A 24,472-nucleotide genomic window follows, 5' to 3' on the forward strand; every position below is an offset into this window, starting at 1 on the left:
CTCCATACTGTTCTCCATAGTGGCTGTATCAATTTACATTCCCACCAACAGTGCAAGAGGGTTCTCTTTTCTCCACATCCTCTCCAGCATTTACTGTTTGTAGATTTTCTGATAATGCCCATTCTTACCAGTGTGAGGTGATACCTCATTGTAGTTTTGATTTGCATTTCTCTAGTAATTAACGATATTGAGTATTTTTTGCTGTGCCTCTTGGCCATCTGTATGTCTTCTTTGGAGAAAGGTCCATTTAGGTCTTCTGCCCATTTTTTGATTGGGCTGCTTATTTTTTTGATATTAAGCTGCATGAACTGTTTATATATTTTGGAGATTAATCCCTTTTCAGTTGGTCACATTGTTTGCAAATATTTTCTCCCATTCTGAGGATTGTCTTTTCATTTTGTTCATGGTTTCCTTTGCTGTGCAAAAGCTTTTAAGTTTAATTAGGTCCCATTTATTTATTTTTATTTTTATTTTCATTACTCTAGGAGATGGATCCAAAACAATATTGCTGTGATTTTTCTCAGAGTGTTCTCCCTATGTTTCCCTCTAGGAGTTTATGGTTTTGATCAATTCTGAACATTTTAGTCATTAGCTCTTTCCAATATTTTACTGCCCTTCATTCTTCTGAGACTCCAATTACAGATACATTCAACCACTTGATTTTATCCCACACATCACTGCCACTCTGCTCATCACTTTTAGGTCTTTTCTCTTTCTATGCTTCCATTCAGAAATTTCCTATTGCTGTCCTTACAAGTTCACTGATCTTTTCTTCTACAATATGTAGTGTGCTGATAAACACACATGGTGATATTTCATTTCACATATTTTATAATTCTTCTTTAAGTATTCCTTTTTGTTATTTTTTTTTTTAATTTTTATTTCATTTATTTTATTTTTGGCTGTGTTGGGTCTTCATTGCTGCACATGGGCTTTTCTCTAGTTGCGGCGAGCAGGGGCTACTCCTCATTGCGGTGCGCAGGCTTCTCATTGCGGTGGCTTCTCTTGTTGCAGAGCACGGGCTCTAGGCACGTGGGCTTCAGTAGTTGTGGCACACAGGCTCCATAGTTGTGGCTCACGGGCTCTGGAGCTCAGGCTCAGTAGTTGTGGCGCACGGGCTTAGTTGCTCCACGGCATGTGGGATCTTCCCGGACCAGGGCACGAACCTGTGTCCCCTGCATTGGCAGGCAGATTCTTAACCACCGCACCACCAGGGAAGCCCATCCTTTTTGTTATTTTTATCTTTCACATTTTCTTTATCATTATACAAATTTTAAAAATCCTTTAGCATATTTAGTATAGCTATTTTAAAGTCTTTTTCTGCTAATTCCATCATTTCTTGTCATTTCTGGGTCTTTTTCTGTTGACTGATCTTCTGATATGGGACACATTTTTTTGATTCTTTGCATGTCTAGTAAATTCAATTAATGCTGGATATTTTTTACCTTGTTGAGTTCTAGAATTTTTGCCTTCTTTAAAAAAGGTTCAAATTTTCTTCTGGAAAGCAATCAATCAAGTTGGATCAGCTTTTTCCCTTAAGGCTTATTCTTAACTTTCATGATCCATTATTTTAGTCTTCTACTGTTTGTAGTCTCCACTAAATGTTCTGGGTGTTCAGTGAGTAGTCTCCACTCTAGCTGGTCAGAATGCACTGAGAACGCTCAGGGAATTGCTCAGGTTACAATACTCCAGATGTTATTTACCCCGATTATAGAACTCCACTCTACGTAAGCATACATTAGTATTCAGGAACTGACTCCATATATATTTATTGAAACTCTTTTTCTTTGTACCTCCTCCTCTCTGAGAGTCTACTGTGCAAAGACCTGTCATTTCAGTCTACCTGAACCTGTTCTCTTCTCCTTAATGCAGCAAACCTGCCATGTTCTGCTTGGGTTCCCCCTCATTCACCACTGTTCAAAAAATTCCTCCAAACAGAATAATGTGGTGATCACTGTTCTTATATCATTTGCTTCCTTCCTGTCATGAATCAGTGTTCTGCTAAGCTTGTTCTCCAATTTCCAAAGACAGTTACAGCATACAGTTACTCCAGTAAGTTTGGAAGTGGAAATACCAAAAACCCATTCACATTTTTTACAGAATGTCAGCATCACCAGCCCAGCCTCTGTAGGCCTAAATTTCTTTCATCATAGCCCTATGAAACCATCTCAGGAGGGAAATGACTTGGTCAACAGGATCACAGAAAGAAAGTGATATGAGGATTGGGTATAAGAAGATATGAGGGCTGGGGGAACAGCCAAGATATGCTGTTTTTCAGGCTAAGCCTATGCAAATCGTTAAGGTATAAGAATGAGATGAGATAAAAATGGATTCTCATTCATACAGCACCCCCAATTTTCCTGTGGGGTAGGAGTGGGGCTAGAAACAAAACTCAAAGTAAACATTAAAATTTGCTTTATAAGAAGAAAAGAAATTTAGAGATAAAGTCACTTGGTGGTAACTATCTGTACCCTGAGATGAATTTATTGTTTATTAAAAACATATTCACTTAATGGGAATAGCATAATTAGCAAGTTTATAGAAATTAGAATGCTGAAGAAAAGTAAATGGCTTTTATTAGAATTTACTGTATAATAGAAATTAAAAGTAATTGGTTTAAATATGAAATTTTGTGAAAAAACTTTCTACATGGTGCTATTTTTTCAATAGTTTCACTGCAATTTTAACCCTGAGATAATAAATTAAGTAATAAAACGCTTTTATGGTTGCATACGAAACAGAAGGTGTCCAGGGGGCAAAGTGATTTGATCAATTATCCAGAAGTTTTTGTCAGATCAGAATCTATGTATGAGGCTTTAGCTGGTCATGAGTTTCCCAACATCCAGCATCACCTTTTAATTTTCTTGGGCACGGGCCAAACCTTATGCCTACCCACTCCTCTGCTCTCACAGCCACATCTTCATGCTCTCAAGCCCACCTTCCTTTCCTGCTTCTGTCTTCCACCATTATTGCTTCGACTTCAACAAACTTGAAAGAGGAAAATGGTAAGCACATTTTCTTTCAGAGTTAATTTGTATTTTTTTCCCAGAGCTAAGGAATCAAAAACTCTGCCAAGAATTAAGTCCAGGAACAATAAATTATTTTAATGAAGACAACTTACCTGTGTTCCAAAAATAATGTTGTCTTGGCAGTTCCCACTCAGCATCCTGCTGAAGTGACCTTGTCACAAGGAAGCAGGTCAGAGAATCTAGCAACCCTTCCTAATACAATGCTTAAGAGCGTTTAAGCTTTGGCAGCAGATAGAACCTCCTAATGTGAAAGACCAAAGGAATGTAGAAAGGGAGCAGCAAGAATACACATCCTTATTGGGCCTTATAGATTGTTTTCCAAAAGAGTAAGTATTCCAAAATATCTTCCTTCAGTGCTCTCCTACTTGGACTTTAACTTTTTCAGCTATGTATAATAATCAGCTTTAAATTTATGTTAGAATCAATATTCCCATTCTTCTCAAGAAGTTCCATCCATCTATCCTTTCAATCTTAGAGACTCTGTATTGCACCTTAACTTTTTCTCTCAACTTCTGGAGATGCTACATTCTCTTGTCTGTGCTGCCCTTTCTAAAGCCGTGCCATGGTGAAGCATTTTCCTACTGATTTTTTTTAAAGAAAAGGTAATTTAATCAGCATGTGTCATTTTCTGCTCCCTTGCAATTCATTGCCTCTGATGCCATCTCCTAAAAACACCTTTCCCCCCTCATTTTGTTCAATTTCTACAGAGCTGTGGGGAAACTCTATTATGCTAATGATGAGGCAGATAAGTGGTTTACTTAAATTAAATTAGCAAACACATCCAATTACTCTGCGAATTTAACAAGAAAAATCATTATCAGCACAGAAGAGATTAGGCCTGTTGTGTGTGTGCACTTTATCCTTCTTTGGAGAAAATTTCATCTGTGCCAAAAAGCTCCCGTTGAAAGGATTAATGGTTAACTGTTTAAAGTCAACTTCTCTAAATTGAAAGCCAGCACAATGAGAGAGTTTGTTGACTACACTTTTCTAGTTGACTTCTTATACGTGCAAATACATATTTGTAATGTCGGTTCTCTGTGCTATTCCTGTAAGTATTCTATTAAAATAAATTCATTTTTTATAAAAATTAAAAAAAAGAGAGAGAGAGAGTTTGTGATTCAGCCTGTCTCTCAATTAGAGGGCTATAAAGTTGTAACCCAGACCAGTGGCTTTAACTATGAGAATTATGTCCCCTAATAGCTACCCTATTGCATTTATCTGTAAAAGCCAAGCATTGTCTCTCTTTTTAAAGAAACCACTAAACATTTCTTATATTATTTTTATGTTACCTAGGAAATAAAATTCAGAGATTATAAATTATAGGTCTTCCAGTAAGAAACCTGGGCAACAATCTCACGTCAATTCATTTTAGAAATATTTGATGAACGTTAGTTGTGTGCTGGGTGCAAAGCACGATTGCTAGGGCTGATGATACCCCAGTGAGTAAGCTGTAGTTCTTGCCTTCAAGCATCTGAAGTCAAGGAGGAGAGATGGATCTGTAAACAAATGTGAAACAATGAATCGAAGCCTATGAAATGGTCACACACACTCTGTTGTAGGAGACTAGACGAGTATGTGCTGAATTCTGTCCTCTGTGGTATAAGAAGAAGGATTGGGAACATTTAAAGGGAGACCTGACAGTGGTAAGGTGGAAGACAAGACAGTAGAAGGCAATTCAACGAAAGGGGAGAGTATCAGCAAAGGCTCGGGGTTGGGAAAATATGTAATTTGACGACATTTTTAAGGAATAGAAAGAAGCACTGTATGGAAGTATAGGATGAGTGGTAAGAAACTGAGGAGCATAAAGTAGTGAATCAAAAATTGTACCAAGGGGCTTCCCTGGTGGCTCAGTGGTTGGGAATCCGCCTGCCAATGCAGGGGACACGGGTTCGTGTCCCGGTCCGGGAGGATCCCACATGCCGCGGAGCAACTAGGCCCGTGAGCCACAACTACTGAGCCTGCCCGTCTGGAGCCTGTGCTCCGCAACAAGAGAGGCCGCGATGGTGAGAGGCCCGCGCACCGCGATGAAGAGTGGCCCCCGCTCGCCGCAACTGGAGAGAGCCCTCGCACAGAAACGAAGACCCAACGCAGCCAAAAAATAAATAAATAAATAAATAAACTTAAATGAGAGCTAATATCACACTATGATCTACTGAAACAGACACAAATTAATTGCTTTTGATTCTAAGTGATGTTTCTTTCCAGAATTCCTGAGTGTTACAGACAACTTGTCTTCATTTACTTCTTTCAAATGATATCTCATGGAAATTATTCCTGAGGATCCAAACATTCTCCTATTCCTACAACCAGAACTGAACTGACTGGAAGAATGAATGAAAGCAAACTCGCTAAGGTGTAATTTATGTAAATGCTAGCTTCTCAAACATATTTATGGGCCGTACTAATTTTGCAATGCTGCTGTCTTATACCAGTGGGCTATTTACTATTTTTTAGCTGAATAGCTCAAAACCTTGAATTTTCTATTATCTGGTTTAATAGTTTGCAAGTAAATCTTCAGAAGAAAACTATTTGCAAAGATATTGATTCTCAAGCCAGGAATCTGTCTGTGTCCACACACTGTTCCTTACACCAACCCTTTCCTCCTGAGCCACTACTTCCCACACCAAATTCTGACAATTCTGTCTTGCCAGTGTCCGTCCACTTCTCTCCCCCTCCACTTCAATTTCCTTGGTTCAAATTACCTACGTTCATCACCTGGTAACTATAGCAGTGTTCTAAGCGCTCTCTCTATCTCCAGTCGTGTCCCCTCAGTCCATATCCCATACTGTCATCAAAGTTAAGTCTTTCACTTGAATGTATAATTATGTCATTCTCCTGCTGTTTCCCGTTGGTGGTTTCCCATTGCCACTAGAATATAGTGTAAAGTCATCAGGAAATACACCACCCTTCACTGTCTGTGTTCAAACTTTTTGTGCAGATTGATCTGTTACAGCTCCTTGTAGCCATTCCCTCTTACTCTGTGTTTTTGCAAAGCTGGAACGTGTTTAAGCTCCCACCAGCATAGCTTGACACCTCAACCTATATATTCCCCAGATCCTCTTTTGCTTAACTCCTACTTATCCTTTAAGAATCAGTTTTATATTAAGGGCTCAAAGAAACCGTCCCTTATCCTCAAGAATAAATAAATTGACTCCCCAATATAGTTGGTCCTATAGCTCCCTGGATATGCTGCTCTCACTACACTGTGAATTTCTGAGAACTGGGACTATATCTTCTTCATAAAAGTATATCTCCAGTGCCTACCACAGTGACTGATACATAGTTCCGAAATACAATGAATTTTTAGTAGTAGATTTGGCCATAGTATTTATTCTTACACACAGACATATCCCCCAAATTCTTCCTTATGGCTCTGTCTCTCACTCAAACCTGGTTGCCCAGCATATGCTGATTTTCGAGAAATAATTGTGGGGATGGTATAAGAAAGACTTTGGGATATCTTAAAAACTAACCAAATACCAGGTATTGTCAGTTTTCAAAATTATTTCAGCTCCACATACATAACCCTTTGACAAAGTCTCTCATCGCAACCCTTACTGCCCTGAATGGCTCCCGTAGCTCTCACACCTTCTGAGCAGTTAGCCCTTATTTCTTCTCAGTTCAAAAAAATTCAGTCTCCACTTTTTTAGAAGTCAAATTCATCTCTCTTTCTAGGCTGATTTAAGTTCAAACCGTCACCCTTTTCCTGATCATTTTTCTCCCGTGTCTCAGAGGTCCCCCATATGTAACCTCTCCATGTATGCAGAGTACTATGCTCTTTCCTGTGCAGATGGAGAGAAAATCAGAATGCCTTAGGCATTTCTGTAAACCTAAGAGGACATTCTAGCCCTGCCTGAATTATTATATAAGATTAGATATTATAGGTAAGTTTTCTTACTTGAATTTTCTATTCTTTTTCTTCATATTTAGCATAGTTTTTATACACTAACAGAAAGTATATATAGTTATGTCTAAGCTTTATATACCTACAAGTCAATCACTGATATCTATTGGATTTTGAAAAGTGATTAAAAAATATTATGTAGAATCTCTGTGCAGCATTTTGCCTTGCATTCTATCTATCACACAGGCATGGACCCAGGCCTAAGGTACTGTGGGAGCTCAGCTTCCTGAGCTATTTGGGAGTGAGGATAAAATCGAGGCTAAGTAAGGATGGGATACTAAGTGCCCATGTCCTTGTCCAAAAACTGCTTGGTGATTTGGGGCACTAGTATCTAAAACAGTCCAGTCTTCTGGGAGAAGTGTGGCCATAGAAATCCTGGTGGCCAGAGGCAACTGGCATCAGGAAATCAGTAGCAAGATTGAGATCTGAATCCCTTCACTGTAGGGCTTTAGCCCAATTCACTGAGGCAAAAAATGGGATCCAGGTCCCTAAGAGAGGGGCTGCTGAATACCAGGAGTAGCGTCAGGTTTTACCCTAATTGGGCCAGTTCTCCTGAAGTTCTCATATCACCAAAGGTACATGGAGTGCACTGGCAGGGAACAACTCTCAGAGGACGAAAGTTAGAGAAACCTGAGATTTCACAGGCCTGGGGCAATGGCAATAATTCCAGCTCTAACCACTTGTGATGTTTAAGATGCTGTAATGGGTTACGTTGGGTCCCCTCCAAAATGCTACACTGAAGTCCTAAAACCCCAGTACTTCAGAATATGACCTTATTCGGAAACAGGAACTTTATAGAAGTGACCAAGTTAAAATGAGATCATTAGGGTGGGCCCTAATGCAATATAACTGGTGTCCTTATAAAATGAGAAATTTGGACACAGAGACAGACATGCATAGAGGGAATGTACAGAGACTTGCACACACACAGGAGAAGATAGACACCTATGCAACAAGGAGCAAATCTTCCCCTCACATTCCTCAGAAGGAACTGACCCTGTCAGCACCTTGATTTTGGACTTCTAGACTCCAGAACTATGAGACAAGAAGTTTCTGTTGTTAAATCTGTTATGACAGCCCTAGCAAACTAAGACAGATTCCTAGACTAAGATTTGGAATAAACCTTCTGCTTCAGTTTGCTTTTGAATCATGCAGAGCCTAGTGGAACTGAAGCTACATGGAAAGGGCATCTCTCCTTTAAAAAGTTTATCATATTTTTGGATATCATGTACTGTAAAGCAATCACTTACCTGCCAAATATTCTTATTCTGAGACAGTCTCTTATTTAGTTAAACATGTGATTATTTTGGTGATTGATGATTCTTCATTGAGCTATGTTTGTTTAATTTACTTTTGATGTAATGAGATATTCAGCATCCTCCATTATTGCAGTTTATTTTTATCTTGTTTTTGTTCTTTGTGGCAGTTATCAGCATTCAACTTATGTTTGCTGTTTATTTTCTCTTCACTAGGATATAAGCTTCATGAGAACAAGATATTAATTTTCTTTCCTGTCTCATATTACCAATAGGGCCTAGCACATAGTAAGCACCCTATAAATATATGTTAAATGAATAAATACATTCATGATTGTATTATTAACCTTTGAATGTGCTGGCCCATTAATATTAAGTCAGACTCATACCAAAGCATATCAATATACTGCTGTCTTCTTTTCCTGTTACTAGAGATATGATGAGGCTCATTGTAAAGGCAATAAATAAATAAATGATTAAAATTCTCTTAGAAAGAAAGACTCATAGTAACAATGACAAATCAAAGTAATAGCAAGGACTGTGAAATGGTTTTATTTGGTTATAGATTTTGCAAGGATTGGCATCCCCTCAGCTTCCCTTCCCCATCCCTCCATCTCCTCCACTTCCCTTCCCCATCCCTCCACATGCATCCTCTTTGTGTGTATGTCAAATCATTATTCAGTGTCTACATTGTTATATCCATGAAAATGTTATTTATAATTGAATGTTGTATTTTACTATAACTATACAACACTGATTACTTCTATTTCCTGCTCAGTTTTGTTTGTGTCTATTGCTAATTCTTTCCTTACCTTCCAGCAGACTCTTAGTACAATTTTCAACGTCAATCACATCAGACTATCCGTAAGTTATTATATAATGTTTTTTTGCATTGTGTCCTGCTTGAGGACCTCCACTCTTCTGTCTGCTGCCCAGTTACCGGCATGAAATGTCCTTTGCTTCACCCTTGGAATTCTGTTTGCTTTTCCTCTAAGTTGGATTCCCAGGTTTGTAAACTCTTATCTTTTTCTTTCCTCATTTATTCTCCAATTTTGCTGGAGCATATACCCCAATAATTTTGTCAGATTGTAAAATGACATAAAAACAAAAGCTTAGTGATGGTAGCCTTCAACATGCATGTCCTTTGAGTCACTCCAAATGTACTGGTTGCCTTCCATGTGTAGTACATAGGATAACATCTTGGGCTTTCCTTTTTTGTTATTCTGGAAATTCCATGTGCTGCTCTGCTCTGTTGATCTTCTGTTCCTGTATTTTGTGGCTCACTCTCTCTTGACTACTGCCTTATTTTGTTGAAGGATATCTTCAGGTACCTCATAGGCAAAGGGTACAGAAATACATATTTCTTAAAACTTGCATATCGGAAAATACATGTGAGGGAGTGCTAGGGTCAGTATATTTAAGTATTTCCTCTGAGGTTATCAATTTTTCTGGAGACTATTCTTTCATCTCTTGCCTGGGGAATAAAGTTCTGGCTGCCAGAACATTCTAGGAGTTGAAAAGAGGGAAGGAAGCCAAGATGCAACAGTGAGCATGTATAAGCTCAGTTAATGACCCCGTTTTCAATGGGAAACCCATGGCTTTAACCATTTCCATAGATCCCCAGGACAAAGACTGCATGCTCTCTTCTACTGAGAAAATAACATTCTGGTATTCTGCCAGCGTTGGAGGGGAGCAATCATCCCAAGGCGTGGAGTCTGAGAGGGATCTAGAGCTCTAACACTCACTCAAACAGCTTTCTCTCAAATCTTCCTTACCTTAGTACCCCCACTACTCCAATTTCTGGACGTATTTGGGACTGTCATTTACTGAGCATTTTGAAATTTTTTCAAAAAAAAAGTTATACTGACTGAGTTTTCCTTTTCTTTGCTTAGGATTTGTCTTCTCCATTTTGCTAATTCCTCTTTCTCCCTTCATCTGCTTTCTAGTGTCTAAAATTCTGTTATTGTTTCTCCTCTTCTCGATTTGTGGCTTAATATATTAAACAAACAAAAAAAATTAAAGGATTTGTTAGAGTTTGATGGGGATTCCGGACTTAGAAGTATGTAATCAAAATGCTCCTAACCAACAAGAATAAAATTATCTTTGTCTTAATATAATTTCTATCTTTTAAACATTTGAATTAACAACACTGACATGTTCCAGCTTCCTATGGTAAAGATTATTGTGTTTAGGGCTATGATTATATACTGACAAACATCTAGAAGAAAAATTAAATACTCATTATTTTATCACAATCCTAAATGACCTGTGTGATTGTGATGTTGACAAAACAACTATGACTAACCAAACATTTCACTTTTTGTCTGGATATTTTGGTCTAAGTTAAATGCAGATTTTGTTCTTTGAGCTCTTTGACCTTCATGAAAATAAGAGTGATGTTATCACCTTCTAATGCTTCTGTCTTCCCATCCCCAGGAACCTGATATTTTCATCCCTTTACTATTAAACTCTTAATTCTTTATTTGCAGAAATAAATGGTAAGAAAGAAAAGTACTTAATAAAAGTACTAGCCACTTAGATTTGCATTTAAAGTAAACCTATCACAAAATATTTTAAAAATCCAATAAGGGTTGAGGATAGGTAGTGGTGTTGTGTGCAAAATTTCCTCTCTGCCTCTGTAATCATGCCACATAGATCAGTCTTCATAACTGAATATATCTCTGTAAATATTACAAAACATTTATGTCATAGGAGTACCTATGTGTACCTTGGAGCGGTAATGCTGCTTTTCTGAACTTTTGAAGAAATGTAGCTGGTTTTGAGGGGTTCCCAATGCAAAAACTCCCAAGAAAAGCTTAGGATAGAAGCCTAAAGCCAGGGACTAATGCTTTACTTTAGTCAAGAAGAGCTGAGTTTGATACATAGTGAGGCTCTACTTTTCACCCATCTAAATAATAAAAATAAACATGTAAACTTACTTGTTTATAAATAAGTGAGTTTATCTCTTTGGTATGGGAGACTTTCCCAGAAATAGAAAATGAATTAAGACAATATGAAACCATTAGCGCTATCTTCTACTTTCACTGGGCCCACTACGGATGTTGAGGGTGCCAGCATTCTAACAAGCAAGTTTTGCTCTTGTTCCATCACCCACCTATAGCTCATTTAAGTTGTCATTCTGCCTCTCTAAGCTAATGTAGAAAATCTAACCTTAGATTTTATTGATTTGGTCCAGCCTTTACCTTCTGTTATAAGCATTTTTGTCTGATACTCTAATTATAGTTGGCTTTGTCCCACATTCCTTATTTCAATTATTAGCTTCCTTTGAAGTCATTTAGAATTTACTGAAATATGTTGTTTTTGCATCATCCAGAAAGCTGTATGCACAAACTTAGTGCATATACTAGCAAATATGGTAAAAATGAATGAAATTGTGGGTAACATTTTCAAAATTTAAGGCAGGTGTTTCATATTGCCTCTTAATTGGTTAATTAGGAATTCCATCCACAATAATACTGAATAAGTTTTGCTGTTTATTCCTCTTCTTTGCATTAGTTTTAGAGAAATTCTTTTCTATTAACATTGACTTCTGCCCCATGTGTCATCTGTTTTGCCAATCCTTTAACTCCAAATATATTAGAGCTCTTTGAGGCTTAATAAAGAAGACATATGGTGCTTTTCATCTCCCAGAAAAAAAAGTCATGGCCTCAGTACAACAGTAATGTTTATACATCACAAATACTTAATATACACAATGAAAAATATTTTCTCCAAGAAGCTTAAAGGAGAGAAGAGATGAGTGAAATGAAATATCATTTGTACTCTTTCTTTGCTTTCTCCAAATTTATGGTTTTAACATTTTTTATTTGAGAGAAAATTACCATGAATCTTAAAGATGTTAGAAACATCACTTCATAAACAGCACCTTTATAATACAATAGCAAATGTATAAGTAGATTCTCTATACATTCTACAGGGAAAAAAAATCAAACACATAAACAAGGAGAACAAATAAAACGAAGCTTCATCCTCATACTGGAATAATCAGAACACGGAAAATGGCAGAAAGTCAAATGATATGGAAGTTTAGAAGTAAAAATCAGAAAGCAGTATAGATAGAGCCAATTTTGTAACCACATCAGAGTAGAGAGTCAGGATAATATTGTGGAAAAAACAAAGAGGAGAAGGCCATAGAGGTGATGGAACACAGATTAATCACCCAGAAAGAGAAAGTCCCACCTTAAAAGCTTATCTGTTGAGAACATGTCTGATACTTGGTTGCCCAGAGTACCAACTACTGGAGAATTGGAGAAAGTGAATAAAAATACAGACACATCCCAAGACACTGCAAGTTCGGTTCCGGACCTCCATAATTAAATAAATATCACAATAAAGGGAGTAACACGAATTATTTTCTCAGCGCACATACAAGTTATGTCTACACTATACGGTGATCTATTACGTGCACAATAGCACTATGTCTAAAACAACAATGTGCATACCTTAATTAAAAAATTCTTGTATTGCTAAAAAATGATAACCATGATCTGAGCCTTCAGCGAGTCATAATCTTTCTGCTGGTGAAGGGTCTTGCCTCAGCGTTGATGGCTTCTGACTGATAGGGTGGTGGTTGCTGAAAGCTGGGGTGGCTGCGGCAGTTTCTTTAAAAGAAGACAGCAATCAAGTTTGTCCCATCGATTGACTCTTCCTTTCACGAATGATTACTCTGTAGCAGGCAATGCCGTTGGACAGCATTTTGCACACAGTAGAACTTGTTTCAAAATTGGAGTCAATTCTCCCAAACCCCGCTGTTCCTTTATCAACTAAGTTTATGTAATATTCTAAATCCTTTCTTATCATTTCAACAATCTTCACAGCATCTTCACCAAGAGCAATTCCATCTCAAGAAGCCACTTTCTTTGCTCATCCATAAGAAGCAACTCCTCATTCGTTCATCATGAGATTGCAGCAATTCAGTCACATATGGAGGCTCCACTTCTAATTCTAGTTCTCTTGCTGTTTCCACCACATTGCAATTTCTCCCTCCACTGAAGTCTTGTACCTCTGAAAGTCATCCATGAGGGTTGGAATCAACTTTTTCCAAACTCCTGTTAATATTGATATTATGACCTCTTCCCATGAATCACAAATGTTCTTTTTTTTTTTTGGCTTTTTTTAAAATTAATTTTTATTGGAGTATAGTTGCTTTACAATGTTGTGTTAGTTTCTGCTGCACAGCAAAATGAATAAGCTGTACATATACATATATCCCCTCTTTTTTGTATTTCCTTCCCATTTAGGTCACCACAGTGCATTAAGGAGAGTTCCCTGCGCTATACAGTATGTTCTCATTTGTTGTCTATTTTATACATAGTATCAATAGTGTATATGTGTCACTCGCATTCTCCCAATTCCTCCCACCAGCCCCGCTTCCTGCCTTGGTATCCATACATCGCAGCAAGATCTTTTTTGACCCACCACCTAGAGTAATGAAAATAAAAACAAAAATAAACAAATAGGAAGCAAATAGTACCTAATTAAACTTAAAAGCTTTTGCACAGCAAAGGAAAACATAAACAAGGGGAAAAGACAACACTCAGAATGGGAAAAATATTTGCAAATGAAGCAAATGACAAAGGATTAATCTCCAAAATATACAAGCAGTTCATGCAGCTCAATATCAGAAAAACAAACAACCTAATCAAAAAATGGACAAAAGACATAAATAAACATTTCTCCAAAGAAGACATACAGAAGGCCAACAAACAAACACATGAAATGATGCTCAACATCACTAATTATTAGAGAAATGCAAATCAAAACTACAATGAGGTATCACCTCACACCGGTCAGAATGGCCATCATCAAAGATCTACAAACAATAAATGCTGGAGAGGGTGTGGATAAAAAGGGACCCTCTTGCACTGTTGGTGGGAATGTAAATTGATACAACCACTATGGAGAACAGTATGGAGAGTCCTAAAAAACTAAAAATAGAAAGACCATATGACCCAGCAATCTCACTACTGGGCATATACCTAGAGAAAACCATAATTCAAAAAAACACACACACAAAAAAACCAAACAAACAAAAACGCATGCACCCCAATGTTCATTGCAGCACTATTTACAATAGCCAGGTCATGGAAGCAACCTAAATGCCCATCGACAGATGAATGGATAAAGAAGATGTGGTGCGTATATACAATGGAATATTACTCAGCCATAAAAAGGAATGAAATTGGGTCATTTGTAGCGATGTGGATGGACCTAGAGACAGTCATACAGAGTGAAGTAAGTCAGAAAGAGAAAAACAAATATCGTATATTAATGCATATATGTGGAATCTAGAAAAATGGTACAGATGGACTTGTTTGCAAGGCAGAAATAGAGACATAGACATAAAAGACAAACTTATGGACACCAAGGGGGGAAATGGGGGGTGGGATGAATTGGGAGATTGGCATTGACATATATACACCAATATGTATAAAATAGATAATTAGTGATAACCTGCTGTATAGCACTGGGAACTCTACTCAATGCTCTGTTGTGACCTAACTGGGAAGGAAATTCAAAAAAGAGGGGATATATGTATACATATAGCTGATTCACTTCACTGTACTGTAGAAACTAATACAACATTGTAAAACAACTATACTCTAATTTTAAAAAAAAAGAACCCTGGGGTTTTTGGAATGGTAAATGAGCGCTGGCTTCAACTTAATGTCACCAGCTGCACTAGCCCCTAACAAGAGAGTCATTCTGTCCTCTGAAGCTTTGAAGCCAGACATTCACTTCTCCTCCCTATTTTTGAAAGTCCTAGTGGCACCTCCTTCCAATAGAAGGCTGTCCTGTATACACTGAAAATCATTTCAAATTGACCAGCAAATGACATATAATGTCCACTCATAGTTACTATAAGAACAAAACAAACAAAATTCAAAACATTTCAGTTGCTGAAAACTGCCTACCCCCTAACAGTCATAAAGTAGATGAAAACTGTAATACCATATTCCAATTTGAATTAAACACCCCTGAGCAGACACTGGAAAACATTTTAAAAAGTTCAAATCAAAAATTCAAATATAAGAATAAATTTTTATAGTAAAATATATGAAATAAGACAAGTGAACTCAAACTCAAAAGAAATTGAATAAAAAATTATTTTACAATAAAGACTAAATTATAAGATGACCAAAGGAAAAGGATAAAATTAAAAATCTATCAAAGGTATTTGATAAAAAAATACAGAAACACTAGAGTAACTCTCACTGACAAGGCAAGGATTTTCACTACCATCACTACTATCACTATTTGCAGATTATATACCTGGAAAACTAAAGGTAATCTATTTTAAAATCAATACAATAAAATAATGCAAAAAGATAAAGAAAATAATAGTAACATACAAAAGTCAATAGTCTTCATAGATACAAACTATATATCCCATTTACAAAATTAACCACAAAGGTTAAATAAATATTTGGGAGTAAATGTGAGAACTCTCAGTAAAGAAATCTTTAAAGTATCCTGAAGATACAAAAATAGACTTGAATAAGTGGAAAACATGTCTTGTTTTTGAACAGTTATATTGAAAGAATATCCATTTTCCCCAAGGTAATCATAAATTGAACATGTATTAATAAATATATCCCAATAAAATCACAAATTATTATTATGTTTCCTGGAGCTTGACAGTTGATTCTAAATTTCAGGTGGAAAATAAACATACTAGAATACTCAGGAAAGCCCTGGAAGGGGGAGGAGGAAGAGCAATAATAGAGGATAAGACATACTAGATATTAAAACATACTATAAAGCTTCAATAATAAATCATTATGGTCTTACCCTGAGCAAGGCGCTTTCTCCAGAGGATGTCCACATCTTCACCATAGCAACATAGCCTTGCTGTTCCATAACAGAGGTTGACCCCAGGGCAAACCTACACTAGAAAATAGAGAAAAAATAAACAAGAATTCACCCCGTGCTCTCTGGTTCACAGCAGCTCCCTCCTACCCTGACCTTCAGCCAGAAAGAAAATCTTGGAGTTTGCTATGTGCACCTGCTACATAATTCCCCAGTTTGGCCTACCCTTGGATCAAAGCCAGGAGATGAAAAAGGGGAAAAATACACAAACAGGAAACTGTTCATTGACATCTTGGTAATTCTTCAAGTTTTGCCTTCTTGCTCCAATCTACCGACAATGGCTTACTTTTCCAAATTCTCAAGTAGTTGCATGTTTTTTTTTTTTTCCCAGAATTTTATATTGCAATGAGTGAGAGAGATAGCGTGCAGTAGGATTCTTCCATCTTGGTTGGAACCAGAAATCCAGATTTTTTGTTCTTTAACAACAAAACCATTCCTCACTGAATAGATAGATCAGTTCTAAAATTAAAGGGTCAGTGGGGACCCTAGCTTTAACCTCAAATTCTTAGATTTTTTTCTAAATTATATATGTAAAACCTCTTCTATCCAAATTACATGAAAATCTAAATCTTAATTTACATGAAAATTAAAACATTAAATGATTGAAACGTACAATTTTTTCTCCTGATTCTGTTTCTTTGCTCACTAAGGAGACTTTTGGTATAACTTATCTTCCCTTGTATAACTCCTATACCTGTACACATGCTTCACAATCACCTTGCATTTGCTCTCATGATAAATGTTTTAAGTGGCTTCTAGTACACTAAGTATCTTTGAAGCAGGCCAAGAAAAAACCATACTTAATGCATCAGAATCTTTAAGAGTCACGGTCAGGTGGTTTTCATTCTAGTTAATTTCATTTGTGGAGCAGAAATGATTAATGAGTATATTCTTGATAATATTTCCTTCTAAGACGTCTTGCCAGTTTTGTTTTTGTACCACTATATATTCCTCAAGTTATAGTGACTGTAAAATTGTAGTGCTGAAAATTTAAATCATCCTTGTGTTAATATTACTGAAATAGGTAAGTAAAAATACATCTTCTAAATTAAAGCAGTGACCCCAAACCTTGATTCCTGTCATGGTTTCTGTGCTTCTAGAAATGGAAGGGCTTTTCCTCATTGGTCCCCAGAGCATTATCTTAATGGTTTGTGTAGCCTTCAGAGTGGTGGTCACCTTCATCTATCAAAAATTCTGTCTCTCTAGGTCACTGCAATGGTCTTATTTCTAATGTTTCTATGTTGTCCTGTTAAATCAAACTAACATATATTTGTCTTATTGTTACTGAATACAATTTTGCCTCACAGTGAATTCTAGGTTTTTATATTATTCTGACTTATATGTGGCATCTAATTTTTACTAGGTGTCAATATAGCAATGTGGAAATGTAGCAATAATAACTGATGCAATATTTCCCTAGATCCTTTTTGGATTAAATCTCTGTCTCTATCTCTTTCTCTCTTTCAATGGATAGTAGATAGGTAGATAGATAGATAGATATGATATACACCATAGGTATAGATGTGATATATATATATTATACATTAAGGTGTGCTGGCATTGCTATAGTCATTACAGAGCTGTGACATCCGTTTCAGCTGAGAAATTTCAGGGTTTTAAAGTCATGTGTTTTATTATAACCTTATATTTTATCTAGATAGATGAGATGCTGATAAATTTTGAGTAATTTAGTCCCTCAAGTTACTTTCTTTCCATGCAAAAAACTCCATTCTAATTCAACATTTTATATCTATATGCTATTTATTCAACATTATATATGTTATATATTCAACATTTTATATATAGATAGATATAGATGTTAGATGACATAGGTAGAGAGACAGAGACAGAGACAAAAAGACAGAGAGAGATCTATTTATATGTACATGTGTTTTCACATTATTTAAGAGAAATTTTGGTTTATTGGTATGCTTTTGGAATTATTTAATAGGGAGGAAACAAAGTAAGAAGAGAGAATAAAACTTCAAAAGCAATGTCTTTAAATGAGTGAGAAGGGATGGGACCTACAACCAAGTGGAGGGTTGGGTGTAGAAAGTTGCAGGAAGTACTTGAAATACTTTGTCTCTTGTTATTTCTATTGTCCTTTTCAAATAAGGTGAGATCACCAACTACAAATGAAGAGGGAGAATTAAGTATTAGAAGTTAGAGGAGAAATGGTAAAATTATTGTATCATAAAGTAGCAAACTGAACTAACTAGGAAACTGTAGGATTTCAGTGCCAAGGGCTACCTGAAATCTGTGGTTAGACATTTAAATTGGGAGTGGTCCACTAGGTTTTTTTGTTGTTGTTTTTTTCAATCATGGAAATTGGCTCCAGCAAATAATTGGATAAAACTATGATTGGTATTTTGTCAGAGAAGTGTGATGGAGAGAGAAAAAATAAGTGGAGACAGGTGAATGATTCCAGTGATGGACTCTTATCACTAAATCATGGGCTTCTGGAGGTCATGGATTTTACTTAGGCTATTTAGTGCTGGACAGTTTTGGACGCTCCACACATATTTGTTGAATGACTGAGTTAATAGAATCTAAGACAAAAAAATGGGGGGAAATGATGACACAAGTGTGGTGATAGAAAATTAGAACTTGGTAACAGCAATGAATGAGAGGTCCTGATAGGAGTGAAGCGTTGTCAAAGTGGGCACAAGAGTAAGATAACTGAAAATCTCAGTGGAAATCTGAGTGAGGGATGTTTGAAATCACAAGTTTGAATGTGGTATGTTTGTTATTGATAATGAGCAGGAGAGAAGGAAGCTGAAATGGAATGCCAGGGTGTATGTGCACACACACATGCACACACACACATACGAATGTGTACACATACATACATATGTAATATTCTATATATGTCTATAGAATTTTTAATTCATCAAGAATGATGACAGGAGAAATGATGGAATAACAAGACAGCGACCCAGATCCCCAGCTTTTCAATTAATAAGTGGGAGTGTCAGGGAGGTTGGCAGAGGAGTGGTAGCAGGTAATATCTCCTGGTAGCCTATACATCAAAATATATGAGGGCCTTTAGAAGCAAGGATTATTCAGTGGGGCTTTATTCTACTCTTAGGATCTCTGGTACATAGAATATGGGAGAAAAAGTTGACACACGTCACTTGTCTGGAGAGGCTTCCGGACAAGCAGTATTGTTAGTGGACAGAGAGTAGATAAGTCCCAGGGGAAAATCTGTGAAGAAAAGAGGGTGAATTTATGGAGGAATTCTTGGAGGGCTGATGAGAGTTCTAGAGGGTCACAAATCTTGGGTGTAGGAGATCAGGGAAAAGGAGATTAGAAAATGTACAGGAGCTTGTGTGGATAAAAAGCCTGGTGATGATAGATGAAAGGAGACTGTGGTCAAGAGCCATGTAAGGCAAGGTGACATTTTTCCTGATGGTCTCTTAGGGAAAGGCAGGTAATCATTCTAATTACATCCTCACTGCTAAGCCTGGTCTTTTATTTCATTTGGAGTGGTGATGTTGGCTGTATTCCTGCCGTCTCCATTATTAGAATGAAAGATTCTGCAGGGCTGATCTGTGTCTAGTTCTAGTTCTTTTTACCTTATATTTCTATACACATAATAGGCACTCAATAACGTTTTCTTGAATGAGAACTTGACTGAGTCATTCATTCCAAACATAGAAAAAACATTTTTTACACAAAGAAGCTGGGCTGGATTCTGTCCTTTAGTCATATTAGCTATAGGAAGGCAGACACATTAGGGTATATTAGGATATATTAGAGACAGGACATAAATCAGATTCAAATTTGATTTTTAAAAATAATATCTAACATTAAAAATATAATAGGATTAAACACATGTAAATAAGCTGCCTATCATTTGAGATAGTATGCTAACTGATATAGCAGTTTGGCAGTGATTAGGTCATAAGCTCAGGGGCTGAGTTATACCACTTACCAGCTTGTAAATAAGATTGAGATGCTTTATATGGGACAAAAAGTCATATTCCTTTCTTACATCATGTATAGAAATAATCTCTAACTACAATGACTTAAATGTAAAAAAATTAAAATATTAGGAGAAAAGTTAGTAGAATATTCATATAATTTCAGAGTTGGGAAAAAATTTTAAGACATTTTGGAAACCTGGAAATAATAAAGGAAAAAAAAGGTGAACAGATTTGAATGTATAAAAAGTTTTAATGTTTTATGTCTCCATATGACACAGATAATGCTAAAACTTTTTCTATGTCATTCTAAGGTCAAATAAATGTTTAGGTCCTGGAAAAAAAAAAAAGAGTGAGATGCTTAACTTCACTCTTCATTTCTCCATCTGAACATGTAGATGATGATAAAAACCATTTTATGAGACTGTTATTGGGATTAAATTAGAAATGCAAGTAAAGCCCAGTACGAGCACAGATTAAATAATCAGTAAAGTTTCGATTAATTTCTTTGTTATTAAGGCCAAAATTAACTCATTAAAAAGGTTGTAATTCTTCATGTCACTGAGGACACTGCTAATGATACACTTGAGCCACCGTCACCCAAACCCCAGGCAAGAATCAGGACCACCTGCTCAGCATAATTCTGATCGTAGCTCAGTGTGTCAATCGTATCATCTCATCCTAACATGCAATACACTACCATAGGATAATAGTAAATTAGACAGTTTTTGTTCTTATTGCAGGTTTTGGATGCTTCTTGAATAGTGTTTTTTTATTTTGATACTGAACACAAGTAGTATTAATAATGTTAAAGTTTGAAACAAATATTTCCTATTACTCATATTTAAAGTTTCTGGGCCATTTTTAGAGAGGAGTATCCTAAGGCAGTAAAGTAAACTGCTAAAAAAACAACTCTTTGTAGATTCTTGCCACTAGAGCTGAAGTCATGGGGCCTGTATCATGCACACAAGCCTCACAGAATGGATGGGTTTTGGAATCTTGGTAACAATCTCCTTCAGAAGAGTTTCTCCTTGAGTTTGTCCTTGGGACCTTTCAATGATTAAGCATATCTCTGTCAGGAGCCATGTGGTGTTGACTTTTTGTTTTTGGTCTGCCTCCTGAGTGCTCCCTAGGGCCACAAAGCAAAGGAAGCACTGATTCCTCCAAGGTTGTCACCACTGCAGCAATGGATCCAGTCTAATTTTCTATATTCACCAGTATTATAAAGAGACATCTCAGAAAACAATTTACAACTGAAGAGGAGGTTTATCGCATGTCACAGTGCTTCTATAATTCAACAATCGAGTTAATTTTTTTCCTTTAAGTTTATACAATCATTTTACTGCTTTTTCTCACTGGAGGGCTGTTCATTCCATGCCTACTTGTTTATCATCTCTACTTTATCAAGTGGGTACATTACCTGGAGCCACATGACTTTGCAGCATGAAACTTCCTCGTGTAGGAAGAAAGCTTTTCTTTCCTACTCCACACCACGCAAATCTCCTTCGTCACCATGTCAGGTTTGCACCCACTTCTTGTTAGGAAGCCAATCTGCACATAGCTAAGAGTGCTAAGATATGGGGACATGGCTGTGTCTGTGTTGCCTTGACAAGTTATTTGTCCTCTCCACACTTCAGAGGTAGTTAACATCTTCTAGCTATTCTGGAAGGCATAAGAGAAAAATGTGGCATGAAAGAAACAAAGGAAGGAGAGAAAGAAGGAGAAAAAGATAAATGGGGAGGGGCTTTCAAAATTAGGTAGCCACTGAGAAATTTCCAGGCAGAAAAAAGAAAAAGATGTTGTTTGCATATTATTAGTGTTCACATAATAACTGTCCCCAAACTGGCTGATTTTACTGAATAATTAAAACCTGAACAAATTGCTAGTATTAGTTTATGGTCCACCTTATCCTCCTAGAATGTAATATCCATGAGGGTAAGAGTATTTTCCTCCAGGTTCCTTGCTACATTCCCAGTACCTGGAGAGTTCCTGGCAGGGAGTTGATGTTTCCTGAGTATCTGATGATTCTGTTGACTGAATACAACTGGCCCTGCAGAGCACCACCTGGGAGAGAAGTCCTGATAGGTGTATTGTTATGTAAATTTACCAAAACACTCATAGGTTTTTTTTCTTTTCTGTCTTCATAGAGGTTATATGTAATCTCAGTATGAATAGAATCATAGATTTAATTTCACAATTTATACAGCATGATTCCATCTATTTTTGAAGAATTCATATGTTTCTTTTTTTTTTTTTTTTTTTTTTTAGAAATTTCATGTAATGTCTGAAACATTTATATTAACATATTTCCATACATATTTCCATACAAATACAAATATAAGATTTTTAGAAATTTCATGTAATGTCTGAAACATTTATATTAACATGTTTCCATACAAATAACCCAATGAAAGTTTAGTATTAGTTGTTTTGTTTGTTTTTTTATACTGCAGGTTCTTATTAGGCATCAGTTTTATACACATCAGTGTATACATGTCAATCCCAATCGCCCAATTCAGCACACCACCATCCCCACCCCACCGCAGTTTTCCCCCCTTGGTGTCCATATGTCCATTCTCTACATCTGTGTCTCAACTTCTGCCCTGCAAACTGGCTCATCTGTACCATTTTTCTAGGTTCCGCATACATGCATTAATATACGATATTTGTTTTTCTCTTTCTGACTTACTTCACTCTGTATGACAGTCTCTAGATCCATCCACGTCTCAACAAATGACTCAATTTCGTTCCTTTTTATGGCTGAGTAATATTCCATTGTATATATGTACCACATCTTCTTTATCCATTTGTCTGTTGATGGGCATTTAGGTTGCTTCCATGACCTGGCTATTGTAAATAGTGCTGCAATGAACATTCGGGTGCATGTGTCTTTTTGAATTACGGTTTTCTCTGGGTATATGCCCAGTAGTGGGATTGCTGGGTCATATGGTAATTCTATTTTTAGTTTTTTAAGGAACCTCCATATTGTTCTCCATAGTGGCTGTATCAATTTACATTCCCACCAACAGTGCAAGAGGGTTCCCTTTTCACCACACCCTCTCCAGCATTTGTTGTTTGTAGATTTTCTGATGATGCCCATTCTAACAGGAGTGAGGTGATACCTCATTGTAGTTTTGATTTGCATTTCTCTAATAATTAGTGATGTTGAGCATCTTTTCATGTGCTTCGTGGCCGTCTGTATGTCTTCTTTGGAGAAATGTCTATTTAGGTCTTCTGCCCATTTTTGGATTGGGGTGTTTGTTTCTTTGATATTGAGCTGAATGAGCTGTTTATATATTTTGGAGATTAATCCTTTGTCCGTTGATTCATTTGCAAATATTTTCTCCCATTCTGAGGGTTGTCTTTTCGTCTTGTTTATGGTTTCCTTTGCTGTGCAAAAGCTTTGAAGTTTCATTAGGTCCCACTTGTTTATTTTTGTTTTTATTTCCATTACTCTAGGAGGTGGATCAAAAAAGATCTTGCTGTGATTTATGTCAAAGAGTGTTCTTCCTATGTTTTCCTCTAAGAGTTTTATAGTGTCCAGTCTTATATTTAGGTCTCTAATCCATTTTGAGTTTATTTTTGTGTATGGTGTTAGGGAGTATTCTAATTTCATTCTTTTACATGTAGCTGTCCAGTTTTCCCAGCACCACTTATTGAAGAGACTGTCTTTTCTCCATTGTATATCTTTGCCTCCTTTGTCATAGATTAGTTGACCATAGGTGCGTGGGTTAATCTCTGGGCTTTCTATCTTGTTCCATTGATCTATGTTTCTGTTTTTGTGCCAGTACCATATTGTCTTGATTACTGTAGCTTTGTAGTATAGTCTGAAGTCAGGGAGTCTGATTCCTCCAGCTCCATTTTTTTGCCTCAAGACTGCTTTGCCTATTCGGGGTCTTTTGTGTCTCCATACAAATTTTAAGATGATTTGTTCTAGCTCCGTAAAAAATGCCATTGGTAATTTGATAGGGATTGCATTGAATCTGTAGATTGCTTTGGGTAGTATACTCATTTTCACAATGTTGATTCTTCCAATCCAAGAACATGGTATATCTCTCCATCTGTTGGTATCATCTTTAATTTCTTTCATCAGTGTCTTATAGTTTTCTGCATACAGGTCTTTTGTCTCCCTAGGTAGGTTTATTCCTAGGTATTTTATTCTTTTTGTTGCAATGGTAAATGGGAGTGTTTCCATAATTTCTCTTTCAGATTTTTCATCATTAGTGTATAGGAATGCAAGAGATTTCTGTGCATTAATTTTGTATCCTGCAACTTTACCATATTCATTAATTAGCTCTAGCAGTTTTCTGGTGGCAGTTTTAGGATTCTCTATGTATAGTATCATGTCATCCGCAAACAGTGACAGTTTTATTTCTTCTTTTCCAATTTGTATTCCTTTTATTTCTTTTTCTTCTCTGATTGCCGTGGCTAGGACTTCCAAAACTATGTTGAATAATAGTGGTGAGAGTG

Source organism: Balaenoptera ricei, chromosome 12 (genome assembly GCF_028023285.1).
Source record: "Balaenoptera ricei isolate mBalRic1 chromosome 12, mBalRic1.hap2, whole genome shotgun sequence".
In the NCBI taxonomy this organism is placed as follows: domain Eukaryota; kingdom Metazoa; phylum Chordata; class Mammalia; order Artiodactyla; family Balaenopteridae; genus Balaenoptera; species Balaenoptera ricei.